This window comes from Gekko japonicus, unplaced genomic scaffold, assembly GCF_001447785.1.
Source record: "Gekko japonicus isolate JY-2015 unplaced genomic scaffold, Gekko_japonicus_V1.1 scaffold201, whole genome shotgun sequence".
Lineage (NCBI taxonomy): Eukaryota > Metazoa > Chordata > Lepidosauria > Squamata > Gekkonidae > Gekko > Gekko japonicus.
In genome coordinates, this window is record NW_015162480.1 from 92,849 (window position 1) to 109,541 (window position 16,693).

A 16,693-nucleotide genomic window follows, 5' to 3' on the forward strand; every position below is an offset into this window, starting at 1 on the left:
TAGGGGTGCCGGTAGGTTTCCCTGCCCATTACAAATATATGTGGCCATAGTTAGGGTAGTAAAATGGTGACTAGCACCGAATTGTAAGCCGCTCAGAGACCCCCTGACAAGGGGTTCGAGCGGGATATAAAGTTGAATGTATAAATAAATAAATAAATAAATAAATAAATAAATAAATAAATAGCACATTAGGCCACACCCCCATGTTACCAGGAGTGTGGTTATCCAAGCACACCCACCTTTTGCTTGTTATTCTGTTTACCTTGTTTGTTGTCAAAACCCAGGGCCTTTTTTTGTAGCAGGAACTCCTTTGCATGTTAGGCCACACACCCCTAATGTAGCCAATCCTAATGAGTTTCTGCTGTTGGGTGTGGCCTATTATGCTAATGAGTTCCTGCTGGGCGTGGCCAACTTGGGAGCCAGCCGGAACTCCGTTCCTGTGCGTTCCTGCCCAAAAATAGCCCTGGAGGGCGGCAAGCTCCAAAGCCCACTGGCACACTGATTGTGGTTCTCCTATTTTTCTCCTCTAGCTCCAGCAGAGCCCCAAGGCCTCAGAAGTTTCTTTTTCCATCTCTCATTTCTACTCCTGTACCCCCCCCTTCCAAATACATAGAAGAACTCCTCACTAGTTCCTTCTTTCCCTTCCCTTGACTTTGCCAACAGACCTACAGCACTGACTGTTGGTTCTGAGTGGAACTCCAGAGAGCCTCGGGGCTGAACCGGACAGACCCCGAGATTAGCTCTCATCTGATTGTCACAGCTAACGCAGAAAGTTCCACTGCTGAACACCTTCGCCGAAGAATTCACAGCCTCCCTAGTTACCACCTGGCAACCCTCTCTACGTTTAATTCCCACGTCACTCTAAATCCTGCAGCTAGCCAGATTCAGAAGATCCCCTTGGTTTAGAGAATTGCCCCTTTGATTACAATCTTCATGTTTGGTGTAGTGGTTAAGCGATTTGATTCCCCACTCCTCCACTTGCAGCTGCTGGATGACCTTCAGCAAGCCATAGTTCTGACAAGAGCTGTCCTTGAAAGGGCAGTTCTTGAAAGAGCTCTCTGAGCCCCGCCTACCTCACAGGCAGTGTTCCCTCTAAGCTGAGTTAATGTGAGCTAGATCACAGTTTTTTAGCCTCTGGTTCACAGGTTTTTGTCTTAGCTCAGGCAGGAGGGCTCCAGAGCAAACTGATTTATGTGGTAGCCAAATCGCTCGCTCCCAACTTTAATGCCAGCAGCTCACAAAGTAGAATTTTTGCTCACAAGACTCCACAGCTTAGAGGGAGCATTGCTCACAGGGTGTCTGTTGTGGGGAGGGGGAGGGAAAAGGAGATTGTAAACCACTCTGAGTGAAGGGCAGGGTATGAATCCAATCTCTTCTCTTCTTCGTCTTAATCACTGAGCCATGGTTACACTTGACTATATTTATTCATTTATCCCACTTTTCTTCCCAAGCAGCTTACAGCCAAAAAAAAAGGGCCTATACACAAACCAATGACAAGAAAACAGTTGCACCACCACAGACTACATATTGGGATGGTCCTGGATTCATATACCAGTCCCTCCAAAAGCCTGGACTGTGAGTCACGAGCTCCAAGGAACATTCCCTGAGCCCTTTTAGAATAGACCAGTAGTTCTTCAGGTTCAGCATCCTGCCTCACTCAGTAGTCAACAAGTTACTATGGAGTAGGGTTCCCAGGCCTCCCACTATGTGGCTCAGAGCCGCAGCAGAAAATAATAATAATAATAATGATAATAATGATAATGATGATAATGATAATAATGATGATGATGATGATAATAATGATGATGATGATGATGATGATGATGATGATGATGATGATGATGATAATAATAATAATAATAATAATATAGATAGATATATTAAAAATTGTTATTGTGTGATCCACGACATCACTTCTGGGGAAAACCCTGAAGTGGCATTGGGTAGCTTTAGGAATTGCCAGAGTTTCCAGAGATTCCTAGAGCTAGGGTTGCCAAATCTGAGGTGGAAAATACCTGGAGACTTTGGGGGTGGAGCCAGGAGAGGGCAGGGTATGGGGAGGGGAGGGGCCTCATCATGGTACAATGCCATAGAGTTCACCCTTCAAAGCAGCCATTTTCTCCAGGGGAGCTGATCTCTGTCAGCTGGAGATTAGTTGCAAAAGCGGGAGACCTCCAGGCCCCACCTGGAGGTTGGCAAACCTACCTAGAGCTAATGTAACTTCCAAATTTTCTCTGGAAGTGACATTGTAGTACATACAATGCCACATTCTCCTAAATCCATGTCCTCAAAGCTCATGCTCCCCTATGGAGAGCCAAGGGCAGGGTTCAGAGGTCAAGGCTTACCTCAAGTCTGGCCTCCCAGCACTGGTATTCAGAGATGTTCTGCCTCTGAATGGGAAGGTTCTCTTTAGTCACCATCAGTGTTCCCTCTAAGCTCAGTTAGTGTGCGCTAGCTCAGTTTTTTAGCCTCCAGCTCACACATTTTTGTCTTAAGCTCAGGAAGGAGGGCTCCAGAGCAAACTGATTCATGCAGTAGCCAAGTCGCTTGCTCACAAATTTAATGCCGGTAGCTCACAAAGTTGAATTTTTTGCTCACAAGACTCCACAGCTTAGAGGGAGCATCGGTCACCATGGTGAATAGCCACTAATGGGCCTCTCCTCCATGAATTTGTCTAATAATTTTTAAAGCCATCTATGCTTTAACGTCCTCTGGCAGCGAATGCCACATTTTAATCAGTCATTGAGTAAAATTGTGCGTGTGTGTAAAGTACAGTCAGTCACAGCCGATTTATGGCGACCCTGTAGGGTTTTCAAGGCAAGAGACGTCCAGAGGTGGTTTTGCCATTGCTTTCCTCTGCATAGCGACCCCGGAATTCCTTGGTGGTCTCCCATCCCAATATTACCCAAGTCTGACCCTGCTTAGATTATGAAATCTGACAAGATTGGGCCAGCTTGGGCCGAGGGTTGCCAGGTCCCCTCTGGCCACCAGCAAGGGATGGGAAGGGTGGGGTTGCCAGATCCAGGTTAGGAACCTCCTGGAGATGGTTTGGGGGTGGAGCCTGGGGAGGACAGGGACCCCCGTGGGGGGTACAATTCCACAGAGTCCACCTTCCAAAGCATCCATTTTCTCCAGGGGAACTGATCCATATTGTCTGGAGATGAGCTGTAATTCTAGAGGATCCCCAGGTCCCACCTGGAGGCTGGCATCCTCACCTGGGCCAGTCAGGTCAGGGCACGGTAGAATAGTACCTCATTTTATCTCTCTTGAATCTGTTGCCCAACAACTTCATTGTTGTTGTTGTTGTTCAGTCGCACAGTCGAGTCCGACTCTTTGCGACCCCATGGACCACACCACGCCACGCCAGGCCCTCCTGTCTTCCGTCGTGCTCCGGAGTTTGCTTAATTTCATGTTCGTTGCATCGATAACACTGTCTAACTACCTCATCCTTTGCCGACCCCTTCTTCTTTGACCTTCAGTCTTCCCCAGCATCGGGGTCTTCCCCAGTGAGTGCTCCCTTCTCCTTTGGTGGCCAAAGTAGTTGAGCTTCAGCTTCAGTATCTGGCCTTCCAGGGAACAGTCAGGGTTGACTTCTTTTAGGACCGACTGATTCGATCTCCTGGCAGTCCAGGGGACTCTTCAAGAGTCTTCTCCATCACCATAATTCGAAAGAATCTATTCTTCGGCACTCATTGGGTGCCCTTAACTTCTAGTTATTTGGGAGAGGAGGATAATTGCCTGACTTCTTAAACAACATAGGATGTTAAGGTAAGGCTGAGTCTCTGAACCACTTATTACAGAAATTGGCCCAGTGGCTACAGTAAAGGGGGGGCAGGGCGGTGGCAGTAAAACAGTAACACTGAGGTGCTGTTTCTGCCGCACAGCAGGGGCTCACAAAAGTACATTCAACTTGTGAAAAACAAATCTGCACACTGTGGGAAAGAGGGCCCTGGCAACCCGCAGAGTGGATCAGAAAAAGAAAGGAAAGTGGGACGCCGGAGGAAGAAAAAGGCCCTCAGCAGACACAAGTCTGCCATTTAGCGCCACAGGAAGCTAAGACAGTTCCAAAGAGATTGCAACAAACCCACAAAGAAGAAGCATTTAGTGATGGGTGCCACCCTCCTGTTGGGCTAATAGCCCTTATCGGAGGGCACAGTGACACAAAAAACCAGCACGGCTTGATGGCGAGAGGTTAGAACTGGCTGTGGAAGGACAGGGATCGAACTTCTGTTCAGTCATGGCCTCTCTTGGCCACAATTCCCTTACTGTGAAATGGGTACAAGAGTGACCAACCTTTCAGTTTGGTGTAGTGGTTAGGAGTGCGGACTCTAATCTGGAAGAACCGGATTTGATTCCTCCACTTGCAGCTGCTGGATGACCTTGGGCAAGCCATGGTTCTGTCAGAGCTGTCCTTGAGAGGGCAGTCGTCTCAGAGCTCTCTCAGCCCCACCTATCTCACAGGGTGTCTGCTGTAGGGAGGGGAAGGGAAAGGAGATTGTAAACCACTCTGAAGGGCGGGGTATAAATCCAATCTCCTCCTCCTCTTCTTTTTCTTCTTCTTTCAAATAGGGTTGACAGCCACCAGGTGGTGGCTGGAGTTCTCCTGGGATTTCAGCTGACCTCCAGGTGACAGAGGCGGACTCTACGGCATTATGCCCCACTGAGAGCCCTTCCCTCCCCAAACCCCGCCTTCCTCGGGCTCCACCCCCCCAATCTCCAGGTATCTCCCAATCTGTAGCTGGCAACCCTACCTTCAAAGCTGGTGTGCTCCTAAATGAACAAGCCACCTCGAGGAGGGGTCCCTTATACATTTTCTAAACAGATAAATAAGATTTGGGTTTGCGTACGCCCCTAATTTTATCTACTACTGTTAATCAAGGAAAGGCCTAATAGATAAAGTTTGACCAACTTCAGGATATATGCCTTTCCCCTCCAACCTATTTGTATTGAAAAAGGCCCAGATTCTCCTAGCTGAGCTCAGGTGGGCAGAGAGAGAGAGCGAGAGCGAGCTAATGAGACTATTTGTAGAGTAAGGTGTTAATCTAAATCCTGACGCAGGGAGGTCTCTATGCCAAGGATATTTGGGGAGAACATTTACCCATGCCGTCTGAACCTGTCAAGGGGGTCCAAATGTTACCGGTGTTTAAGCTCCTTTGCTATGTCCAGTGGAAACCCAGTTAGCCAGTTTAAAAAGGAATTACCTACGATTTTCTGACCTTTTCAGTCTCTTAATATTATTGCCCTCCGAGCATCCAGAGTACACAGACGAGGGACGCGATGAAATCTGCTTTGTTCTGAAACCTTTCACAAATATTAGAACACGACAGGAGTGGATTTTTATCTGTTTGAATTTCAGATTGCTATTTAAAGGTTACCTGTCTAAATTCCCACAAGGAAAAGGAGGAGAGGAGAAAGAACGAAAATATATTGTAACAAACGTTCTGTGCCTTTGTTTTCCAGTGCACATGTCAGATGGAGGTGGTGGTAAATGTTCACCTAATGTATTAGCCTTTATTTCTGGCTGATAAAGCCAATGTAGTGTAGTGGTTAGAGTATCAGACTAGGATCTGGGAAAACCAGGCTCAAACTGCTACTCTACCATGGTAGCACTCATGCTCTTGGGCCAGTTGCTCTCTCCTAGCCTAACCTCTACTTCAGAGAGTTGTTGTGAAGATAAAATGAACAACGTTGTAAGCTGCTTTGGCTCTCCACTGAGCTATCTTTCATGACATTCCACTTCTCACCTAAGACTGGAAGTTCTCCAACAGAAAAGCATCAAAGGGCAATTACAATGTGAAGTTACGAAACCAGAGTTCATTAACAAGTTCAGGACAATGGCCTCTGGGGCTGAATAAGGACACTGGATTCTTACCTCATTACAGAAGCTAATTTTCTTCATTTCTCACCTCTTAGCATATCTCCTTGCTCTGACGAAGCTGATATTGTTTTGCATTACACCTCTGAATCCTGACTGCGACTGGCCTTTCTTGGTACTCCCCTCCTACCTTCTGACCAAGACATAAGGGCTGATGGATCCTCATTCTCATTTGTATCTAATGTCCCCCTTTTCTTTCTTTTTCTGATCGTCTCTGCAGGTTGTCAGGGCCCTCTTTCCCACAGTTTGCAGGTTTGTTTCCCACAAGCCCGGGGAGGGCAAGGACCTCAGTGGGTTACAATGCCTTAGAGTCCACCCTCCAAAGCCTCCGTTTTCTCCAGGGGAACTGATCTCTGTAGTCTGGAGATGAGCTGTAATTCCAGGGGGTCCCCGCGTCCCTCCTGGAGCCTGGCATCCTCACCTGGGCAGAGTAGGATAGCACTTCATTTTATCTCTCTTGAATCTGTTGCCCAACAACTTCATTGGGTGCCCTTAAGTTCTAGTAATTTGAGAGATGGAGATAATTATACCCTGGAAAATTTTGCTGGTCTTTTAAGGCGCTAGTGGACTCAAATTTTCTTCTAAATAAATAATAGCCAGTCTCGTGCCTCCCCTGTTTTTGATCTTTGAAAATGAACTGAAGTCTACATAACAAAATGCAGCTGAATTCATATTGAGATTTTGGAAATCTGCAAACGAGAGAGGCGAAATTTCATGACGAAATCTATCTTCTGAAACCAGCAGAGGAGGAGAGAGACTTCTGCAGATTTTCTATCCCTCCGACAAGTTGCACCGAGAGCATCTGACATGGAAGCTTCTTTCTTGTTAGCATGGAAAAGGATGTGTCTGTAGTCCAAAGGAGTGGTTCAAAACAAACCAGAGAGCCAAAACATGGAGAATGACTCGATTCCGCTCCTTTACCCATACTTCAGTTATCCACTTAGTGGAAGGAAAAATAAATAACTTTTAGCAATGATGGCTTGGCCCTGTCAAATTGAGCTTAGTAGCCACAAATGGGCCCTCTTGATGCAATTTTGTGGAGGCTTTCTCCCAGTTGGCCAACATTCTGTCTCCCAACCCGACTGCTTTGTATTTGCCGATTCCAATACTGTTAGAGTTATAAAGAGGCACTTATCGCATTAAGCAGATTTGTGCCTGAAATGCTGCTGTGAGACGTAACCCTATTGGTATTCGAGGTCAACAAGAGAACTGAATTCTGTCTTGAGTTCCTGCCCAATTCTCCCCCATTTAAAAAGGACACAAGAATGCAATTCACCCGTCATTGGAGGACACATTATCTCCGAGTTTCCAGCTTCCACACTGCAGTTATAACCCATTGTGGTCTTGAGAAAGGAACTTTATCCTTGTTTGTATGCAAATAACAACAGCTCGAGCAATTTCTAGAGGACATCTGGCATGACTACAATCCATATCTTTGCAAAATTTGCTTTCGGGAGACTAGAGTCCTGCAGATTCAGTGGAAGCTACCTGGTGGACACCAGACTCCTGTATGGCTGAAGCAAGTGGCAGAATCTGGGGCTGTGATAAGTCCTGCCTAGTATGTTCCAGGGGGCCGCGGTGGCTCAGTGGTTAAAATGCTGAGCTGCAGACAGGAAGGTCAGTAGTTCGGCAGTTCGAGACCCGAGTGCCGCGTGATGGAGTGAGCTCCTGTCTCTGCCAAGCTAGCAGTTCGAAAGCAAGAAATTGCAAGTCGATAAATAGGTACTGCTTCAGTGGGAAGGTAACAGCATTCCGTACACCATGGCGTTTAGTCATGCTGGCCACATGACCACAGAGGAGTCTTCAGACAGTGCTGGCTCTTTGGCTTGGAAACGGAGATGAGCACCGCCCTCTAGAGTTGGATTCGACTGGCTTTCGAGTAAGGGAAACCTTTACCTTTACCATGTTCCAAATAGCAGTGGTACCTTCATGCTAGCATCACAGCAATCCCAGAACGTGGTAGAAAATGTCTTAGTAATACTGGGGAAGGGCTGTGGCTCAGTGGTGGAGCATTTACTTGGCATGGAGAAGGTCCCAGATTCATTGCCTGGCATCTCCAGTTAAGAATCAGGTAGTAGGTAATGCAAAAGACCTCTGCCTGAAACCCTGGATAACTTCTGCCAGTCTGAGTAAACCATACTGACCATGATGGACCAAGGGTCTGATTCAGTATAAGGCAGATTCACATGTATTTGAAGGGCTGTCACTTAGAGGAGGGCATGGGGCTGTTCCTGTTGGCAGCAGAGGAGAGGACTTGGAAGGTATTGGCTGGATATCAGGGAAAACTTTTTTACAGTAAGAGTTGTGCAACAGTGGAATCGGCTCCCTAGGGAGGTGGTGAGCGCCCCCTCACTGGCAGTCTTTGAGCAGCGGCTGGACAAACACTTGTCAGGGATGCTCTAGGCTGGTCCTGCATTGAGCAGGGGGTTGGACTAGATGGCCTATCAGTGGCTATTAGCCGCAAGGTATAGATAGGGACTCTGGGGCAAGTGATGCTCTGTCTTCTTGGTGCTTGGGGGGGTCAACAGTGGGAGGGCTTCTAATGTCCTGGCCCCACTGGTGGACCTCCTGATGGCACTGGCATTTCTGGCCACTGTGTGATACAGAGTGTTGGACTGGATGGGCCTTCGGCCTGATCCAACATTGGCATCTCTTATGTTCTTACGTTCTTATGCCTCTATGGCCCCTTCCAACTCTGTGATTCTATGATTCATTTGTTCTAAAGTTCTGGATCAGAAAGGCTTCTGCTCCAATCAGAATTTTGATTGGCATTTGTTGTTGTTCAGTCGCACAGTCGAGTCCGACTCTTCGCGACCCCATGGACAAGATCACGCCAGGCCCTCCTGTCTTCCGCCGTCCTCCGAAGCCCGCTCAATTTCATGTTCGTTGCATCCATGACAGAAAGAATATGGCAGTTCCATGCCAATCAAATCCATGGATGTCATGGATTTGATTGGCATGGAACTGCCATATTCTTTCTAATTGGTTCGTCCTCATTTTTATAATTTCCTGGATTGACTCCTCCTCCTTTGCACATTTTCCTGGATAGAGAAAGAAAGGAGACCAGTCTGGCAAAATGATCGAGGGTTGTCAGCTTTCAGGTGGAGCCTGGATTTCTCCCAGACTTATAGCTGATCTCCAGAGACCACAGAGATGAGTTCCCTTGGAGAAAATGGTTGCTTTGGAGGGTAGACTTTATGACATTATACCCTGCTGAGGTCCCTCCCCTCTCCAAATCCCATTCTCCCCAGGTTCCACCCCCAAATCTCCAGGAACTTTCCAATCCAGAATTGGCAACCATAGCTCTTGTAGAGTTCTCAGCCACATTTATAGAGGAGATTCCAATAAACTGTCAGATCAAATCTAGACTGAATCCAGGGTGTTATTTCTCTTCTTTGCAGCTGAACAGCTCTCAAGCTTTCATTTGCCAAAATTCCTGCAGCCTCCCGGTCCCTGAACAATGCCTCATTAATTCTCCACAATAAAGATCCAGCGACAGAAGTGCTCTGTTGATTGCTAGTTTGACTCTGTACGAACATTCTCTGGACCAAGACTAATTATTACGGGATTAAAACCCATACGCTTTGTTAGGAAGTGGGCTATTTATCAGTCCAGTGTGCATTTGATTTGGGTGACATCTGTATACATTTCATGCACATCTAGCGGTTTGGGCGTGTGTCCAAATTTGAGCTTGTGTATCCGGGCTGGTTTAGACGTGAAGAACAGCTTGGTTTGTATGCCAAACCTGGTACAAGTGAAAGAATCAAATGCCAGTGGAGGTGCTGTGTGTGCCATCAAGTTGCTTCTGACATATGGTGACCCTGTGAATTAATGATCTCCAAAACAGCCCATCGTTAACAGCCTTGCTCCGGTCTTGCAAACTGAGGGCCGTGGCTTCCTTGATGGAATCGATCCATCTCATGTTGGGTCTTCCACTTTCTCTGCTGCCTTCCAATTTCCCTTGTTTAGAGAGCTGGTTTGGTGTAGTGGTAAGGTACGCAGACTCTAATCTGGGAGAACCGGGTTTGATTCCCCACTCCTCCACTTGCAGCTGTTGGATGACCTTGGGCAAGTCATAGTTCTATCAGAGTTGTTCTTGAAAGAGCCGGTCTGGAAAGAGCTCTCTCAGCCCCGCCTGCCTCACAGAGTGTCTGTTGCGGGGAGGGGAAGGGGGAGGAGTTTGTAAGCTGCTCTGAGACTCCTTTGGTAGTGAAGGGCGAGGTATAACTCCAATCTCCTCCTCCTGCTTCTTCTTCTTCTGTGTGACCAAAGTATGATAGACTCAGTTTAGTCGTGTTAGCTTGATTTTGCCTGTTTGACAATCCACTGTATCCATAAAACTCTTCTCCGACAGATATTTCAGATGTTAACATTTCTGTTGTTAACTCTTTTATTATCTGTATGCTTATCTGCTGCTATGCACAGATTTTACTGTGTTATTCCCATCTTAACTGTACTTCTGCAGGTTGATGCTAATTAGCACTTCCTGGCAACCAACCTCACCCCCACCTCTATGTAACCCTTAAGGAAATCTGTTTCAATGGATCTGAAGAAGAGTGCATCTACACATGCTAAATCTCTCTGTTCTCGTTTATACCCAGACCTGAACTTCGTTGGTTTAGGGTTGCCAGCTCTGGGTGGGGAAATACCTGGAGACTTTGGGGGTGGGTGGGTCCAGGAGAGGGCGGGATTTGGGGAGGGGCCTCAGATGGCACAATGCCATGGAGTCCACCCTCCAAAGCAGCCATTTTCTCCAGGGGAGCTGATCTCTGACATCTGGAGATCAGTTGTAAAAGTGGGAGATCTCCAGGCCCCACCTGGAGGCTAAAAAAACAGCAAATAACAACTGTGTACTGCACAAACCCGCACCAAAGTTAACAAAAAGAGACTTCAACACAAAGGTAATTCAACACATGTAATCCATCATAGGAAAATACAAAAGTCCACAATATCCCAAAGAGAAAGAACAAAATCCAACTTACATAATAGCAACCTTGATAGGTGCTTTCTAAAGCTTAGGAGACCTGGCCCATATAGAAACTGAATAAAGTTTGCCTGTTAAGAAATTGCAATGAGACTTCCTGTAGTGGCTTTTTGTTCCTGAGGAAGGACCAGAAGTCCGAAACACTGAACAGTACCTAGGAATAGTGTTGATATCTATTCCAGACTTCATTGTTTCCCTTTGAGAAATTTCTATTCTGGATTTTGTTCTTTCCCTTTGGGATATTGTGGACTTTTGTATTTTCCTATGATGGATTACATGTGTTGAATTACCTTTGTGTTGAAGTCTCTTTTTGTTAACTTTGGTGCGGTTTAGTGCAATACACAGTTGTTATTTGCTGTTTTTTTGGCCATTGCTTACTGTGGACTGTATTGTTGTTGTTGTTGTTCCCACCTGGAGGCTGGCAGCCCTATTGATCTCGGAGGTGCCACTGCACTCAGACTTAGTTCTCACTTCTGTTTGTTGACTCGTGTATTTGTATGCAAATTTGCTGCCATTCACAGGTTTTACCAACTGCTTTAATCCAATCTCAACTGTACTTATTGCACAGTCACTTATGCATCTTGACTCTAACTATCCCTTCCTGGCAACTAGGCCCCCCCACATCTATATGTAAGGCTTGAGGAAACCTTTTTCAATGTATCCTTTTCAGTGTATCTGAAGAAGTGTGGCATGCACACGAAAGCTTATACCCAGTGTTAAACCTTGTCAGTCTTAAACAGGGCTAATTTTGGGCAGGAACGCACAGGAACGGCGTTCCGGCTGGCTTCAGAGTTGGCCACGCCCACTACAGCCAAAACCTCTGCATGCGTGGCTACAGAGGGAAGGCCTGGAGAGTGAAACCCCCCCCCCCTCTTTTTCAAGAACAGCTCTTATCAGAACTATGACTTGCCCAAGGTCATCAAGCAGCTGCAAGTGGAGGAGTGGGGAATCAAACCCGGTTCTCCCAGATTAGAGTCCGCGCACTTAACCACTACACTAAACTGGCTCTCTGCCAGTAAACAGGGCTGTTGCCATGAGGTTTCCGTCTTGTTCCTGAAATCACTTAATAAAGTAGAGCTGTTCACTGCAATGCGTCTTGAACCCAGTATTTAACAAGAACCCGCTTATTTATCTTTTTGGTGATCCACGGTATCCATAAAACTCTCCTCCAACACCACCTGTCAAATGAATCCACTTTCTTCCTGTCCGCTTTCTTCATTGTCCAGATTTCACACCCATACGTAATAATGGGGAATATTATGGCACTGCATTATCTTGATCTTGGTCAGCAGTGACAACATCCTCTTACACTTAAGAGTCTTTTTCTGTCTCCTTCATGGCTTCCCTTCCCAGCCTCAGTCTCCTTCCGATTTCTCGGTTGCAGTCTCCCTCTTGGTTGAGGATGGAACCAAGGAACAGAAGGTGCTAGACGCAGTTAAATAAAGGTTTAAGTGGTGCCTACATGTTTTCCCTTGCAGACCACATAACAGTTTTGCACAGTTTAGCGCTAAACTAGATCTGATCTCCTGAAAAAAAATTAAGAGTGTGTAGTAGCTGCAGGAGGGCTGCGGTGGCTCAGTGGTTAAGATGCTTAGCTGCAGATCGGAAGGTCAGTCGTTCGGCAGTTCGAGACCCGAGTGCTGTGTGACGAAGTGAGCTCCCATCTCTGATCCCAGCTTCTGCCAACCCAGCAGTGTGAAAGCAAGAAATTGCAAGTAGATAAATAGTTACCACTTCGGTGGGAAGGTGACAGCATTCCGTGCGCCTTGCCGGCCACATGACCGCGGAGAAGTTCGGACAGCGCTGGCTCTTCGGCTTGGAAACGGAGATGAGCACCGCCCCCTAGAGTCGGATTCGACTGGCTTTCGAGAAAAGGAAACCTTTAGTAGCTGCAGATGTGGGGGAATGTGTTATAGTCCAAATATAAACCCAGGAGCAGGAAAAAGATGCATGTCTGGAGAACAGCAACTGAGGTTGCCAACTCTGGCTTGGGAAATTCCTGGACATTTGGGGGTGGAGCCTGGGGAGGGATGGGTGTGGGGAGGGGAAGGACCTCGGCAGGGTGCAATGCCATACAGTCCGCCCTCCAGAGCTCCCATTTTCTCCAGGGAAACTGATCCCAGGAGGCTGGAGGTCAGTTGTAATGCTGAGGTCTCCAGCCCCCGCCTGGAGGTTGGAAAATCTCAGCACCATTCAGACAGTGAAGGGAAAGTGATATTTTGAGCGGTTTAGTAGCAGGATTAAAAGAGGCATCGATAGAGGGGAACTGGAGAAAGAACACTCAAAAAGGTTTATAAGAAATGGCAAAAACCAGGGCTATTTTTGGGCAGGAACGCACAGGAACGGAGTTCCGGCTGGCTCCCAAGTTGGCCACGCCCAGCAGGAACTCATTAGCATAATAGGCCACACCCAACAGCAGAAACTCATTAGGATTGGCTACATTAGGGGTGTGTGGCCTAACATGCAAAGGAGTTCCTGCTACAAAAAAAGGCCCTGGGTTTTGACAACAAACAAGGTAAACAGAATAACAAGCAAAAGGTGGGTGTGGCTGGATGACCACACTTCTGGTGACATGTGGGTGCGGCCTAATGTGCTAATGAGCTGTGCTGTCAGGGGCGTGGCCTAATATGCTAATGAGTTTCTGCTGTTTTGTGGCCTATTATGCTAATGGGTTCCTGCTGGGCTTTTTCTACAAAAAGAGCCCTGGGCCAAAAACCAATTTATCTGCTGGAAATCAGGATAGAAGGTAACAAGAAGCTCGATGCCCATCTAACAGAGAGAATATCCTTGGCATTTATTTGTTTTAATAGCAAAACGATTCGTATCCAGTGTGTCTTTAGCATTCTGAAGGCTAGGAAGGGAGATGGAGATGAAAGATGGTCAAATCAGAGCCGAGTGCAAAAACAAGATCTGTCTTCATGACAGCAGGCAGGCCCAGTGGAAACATATCCTCTGTAAACACCTAAATAAAACACCCAGCGGACTGCCCTCCTAGACGGGGCTCTCTCGCTGTAGGCCTGCTTCAGTCATGGAGCATCCAAGCGCTGATGTTCCTTCAGGGTTTAGCTCCAGCTCAGTGCCACGGCTCACCAGCTCTGGCAGAAGTGTGTGCAGCAAATCAGGTTAGGGGTGGCAGGTCCAAATCCCCCACAGTCTAGTGGCTTAATTTGCAGATTATTCTTTGATGTTGTTAATGATGGTTTCACACACACACACACACACACACGGTGGATCCGGAAACAGGCTAATAGATAGGGTTGCCAGGTCTGGTTTGGAAAATACCTGGAGACTTTGGGGGTAGATCCAGGAGAGGGGGGGATTTGGGGAGGGGAGGGGCCTCAGCAGGGCTATTTTTGGGCAGGAACGCACAGGAACGGAGTTCCGGCTGGCTCCTGAGTTGGCCACGCCCAGCAGGAACTCATTAGCATAATAGGCCACACCCAACAGTAGAAACTCATTAGGATTGGCTACATTAGGGGGTGTGGCCTAACATGCAAAGGAGTTCCTGCTACAAAAAAAGGCCCTGGGTTTTGACAACAAACAAGGTAAACAGAATAAGAAGCAAAAGGTGGGTGTGGCTGGATGACCACACTTTTGGTAACATGGGGGTGCATCTAAATGGGCTAAAGAGCTGTGCTGTCAGGGGTGTGGCCTAATATGCTAATGGGTTTCTGCTGTTGGGTGGGGCCTATTATGCTAATGAGTTCCTGCTGGGCTTTTTCTACAAAAAGAGGCCTGGGCCTCAGCATGGTACAATGCCACAGAGTCCGGCCTTCAAAGCAACCATTTTCTCCAGGGGAGCTGATCTCTGTCAGCTGGAGATCAGTTGTAAAAGTGGGAGATCTCCAGGCCCGACCTGGAGGCTGGCAACCCTACTAATGGATCCGTCCAGCCCAGCACTGTCTGCCTGGACTGGTAGCTGCTTTTCAGTAGCCAATGCAGAGGATCTCCGTTCTGATTTTCCAGCTCTGCTACTGTGGATCTTTGTAGTGAAGGTGCCAAGAAATGAATTAAGCTGGGAGCCTGGGAATATATGAAAACACAGGCTGCCCTCCCTGACGTAGTTGCTGCAGGCACTGTCGTTAGAATGGTGAAGCTGCCATCAGATATTTTAACTGATCTATCTTAGATGAATTGTTTTTGTTTTATGAATTATTATTTATCGTTTCGCTATATGTCGTGAGCCACCCAGAGCCTGCTTGCAAGTTAGGGCGGAACACAAATTGAATAAAGCAAAGAAACAAGCAAACAAAAGTGTCCTTCGGCCTCTTTTACTCACACGTGAACACACACTCTCACACACAAACACACACACACACACGACACTGTCTGATACTGAATGGGTGAGAGCGGGTTAAACTGCTCTGGTTCTAACCGGATTATATTTGATCTGGATAATCACGATCACACTTACCTCCCTTATCCCGCCTCACAGCGCAGTCGCAGCGCTCCCCGTTGTCTACACTACTGACGCGCGGAAGCGTGTGTCGGGTTTTTTTATTTTTCCTCAGTTCGCGCATGCGCATAGGCGCCCCTCCATAGAGGGGGGGGGGTATAAATCCAATCTCCTCCTCCTCCTTCTTCCCAAGCAGATGCTCTAGCTCTGAGCCATGGCTCTTCCCAAAACAAAGGCTGTGGTCACACTGGCAGCTTGGCATGGCACGGAGGTGCCGCTCTTTGCACCGGGACAAGTAATAGTGGGAAGGGGTGATCAGACAGTACCTCTAGTGGCGGTCTACCTGCCTGTGTAATGGTTTCCACAGGATGTTGTCGAAGGCTTTCAAAATGTCGTCAAAGGCCCCAGAATCTTATCCCAAGACACTGAAAGGATGGACAACACATCCACTTACCATGTCAGATTACACAGGGAAGCCATTGAAATCCATAAACATAAACATTTCAACAGGAAAGAAGAGAGTTTAAAAATAAATAGGGCATGGTGTCCTGTCCTGAAAAACACAAAATGCTCTACATCTTACAATAGCACTACAGATAAGAATTTAAACAGCCAATCCATATGCAAAAGAACCTCCTCAGGAAAGCTCCTCTATTAGCATGTCACAGCCTGGGGAACTCCTACAAGATAATGACTCAGCCCTACCCCACCTTTCTGAGTAGATATAAATTACCTGCCTACCATTTTTCTTCTCACCTTGACACAGAGACCTGTAGTCTAATAAAGCATAACAATTCTCTGGAACGTGTGTGGAGATTTGCATGCTGTTGAACCTGACAGTACTCCATCTTTCTGTGTTATACCTCCGAGGATGCCAGTCACAGCTGCTGGCGAAACGTCAGGTCCTACAATGCCAAGACCACAGCCACACAGCCCGGAAAATCTACAACAACCAGTGGTTTCCACAGGTTTTGTTCACAGTCCCTCATTTACCTTGGACAGAATTTATTTTCTGGTATTTTCCCCTAATAAATCATGGTCCACCCCTCGGGGTATAAATAAATGAAATAATAAAAATAATAAAAGATTAAACACTCACTACATTGCAGCTTAAAGAGTACTAGCATACAAAACCTTTTGCTGCGATATAAAAGACTAGGAAAAAGGCCCATTGTGGAAATAAATACAACAGCCTCTAGAAAGAGTTTCTGGGCGGGTGCCCCGGCCTTGAACACTCAGTGTCAATTTGCTGTGGCGACCTCAGCAGTGTATAATGACACTGAGTCCACCATTTTCTCCAGAGGAACTGATCTCTGCTACCTAAAGAACAGTTGTAATTTTGAGTGATCTCCAGCCCTCACCTGGAGATTGGCAATGATGGTTCCCCAGAAGGGAATAGTTGGTTTGGAGGGTGGAGTCTATGGCTTTGTACCTGTCC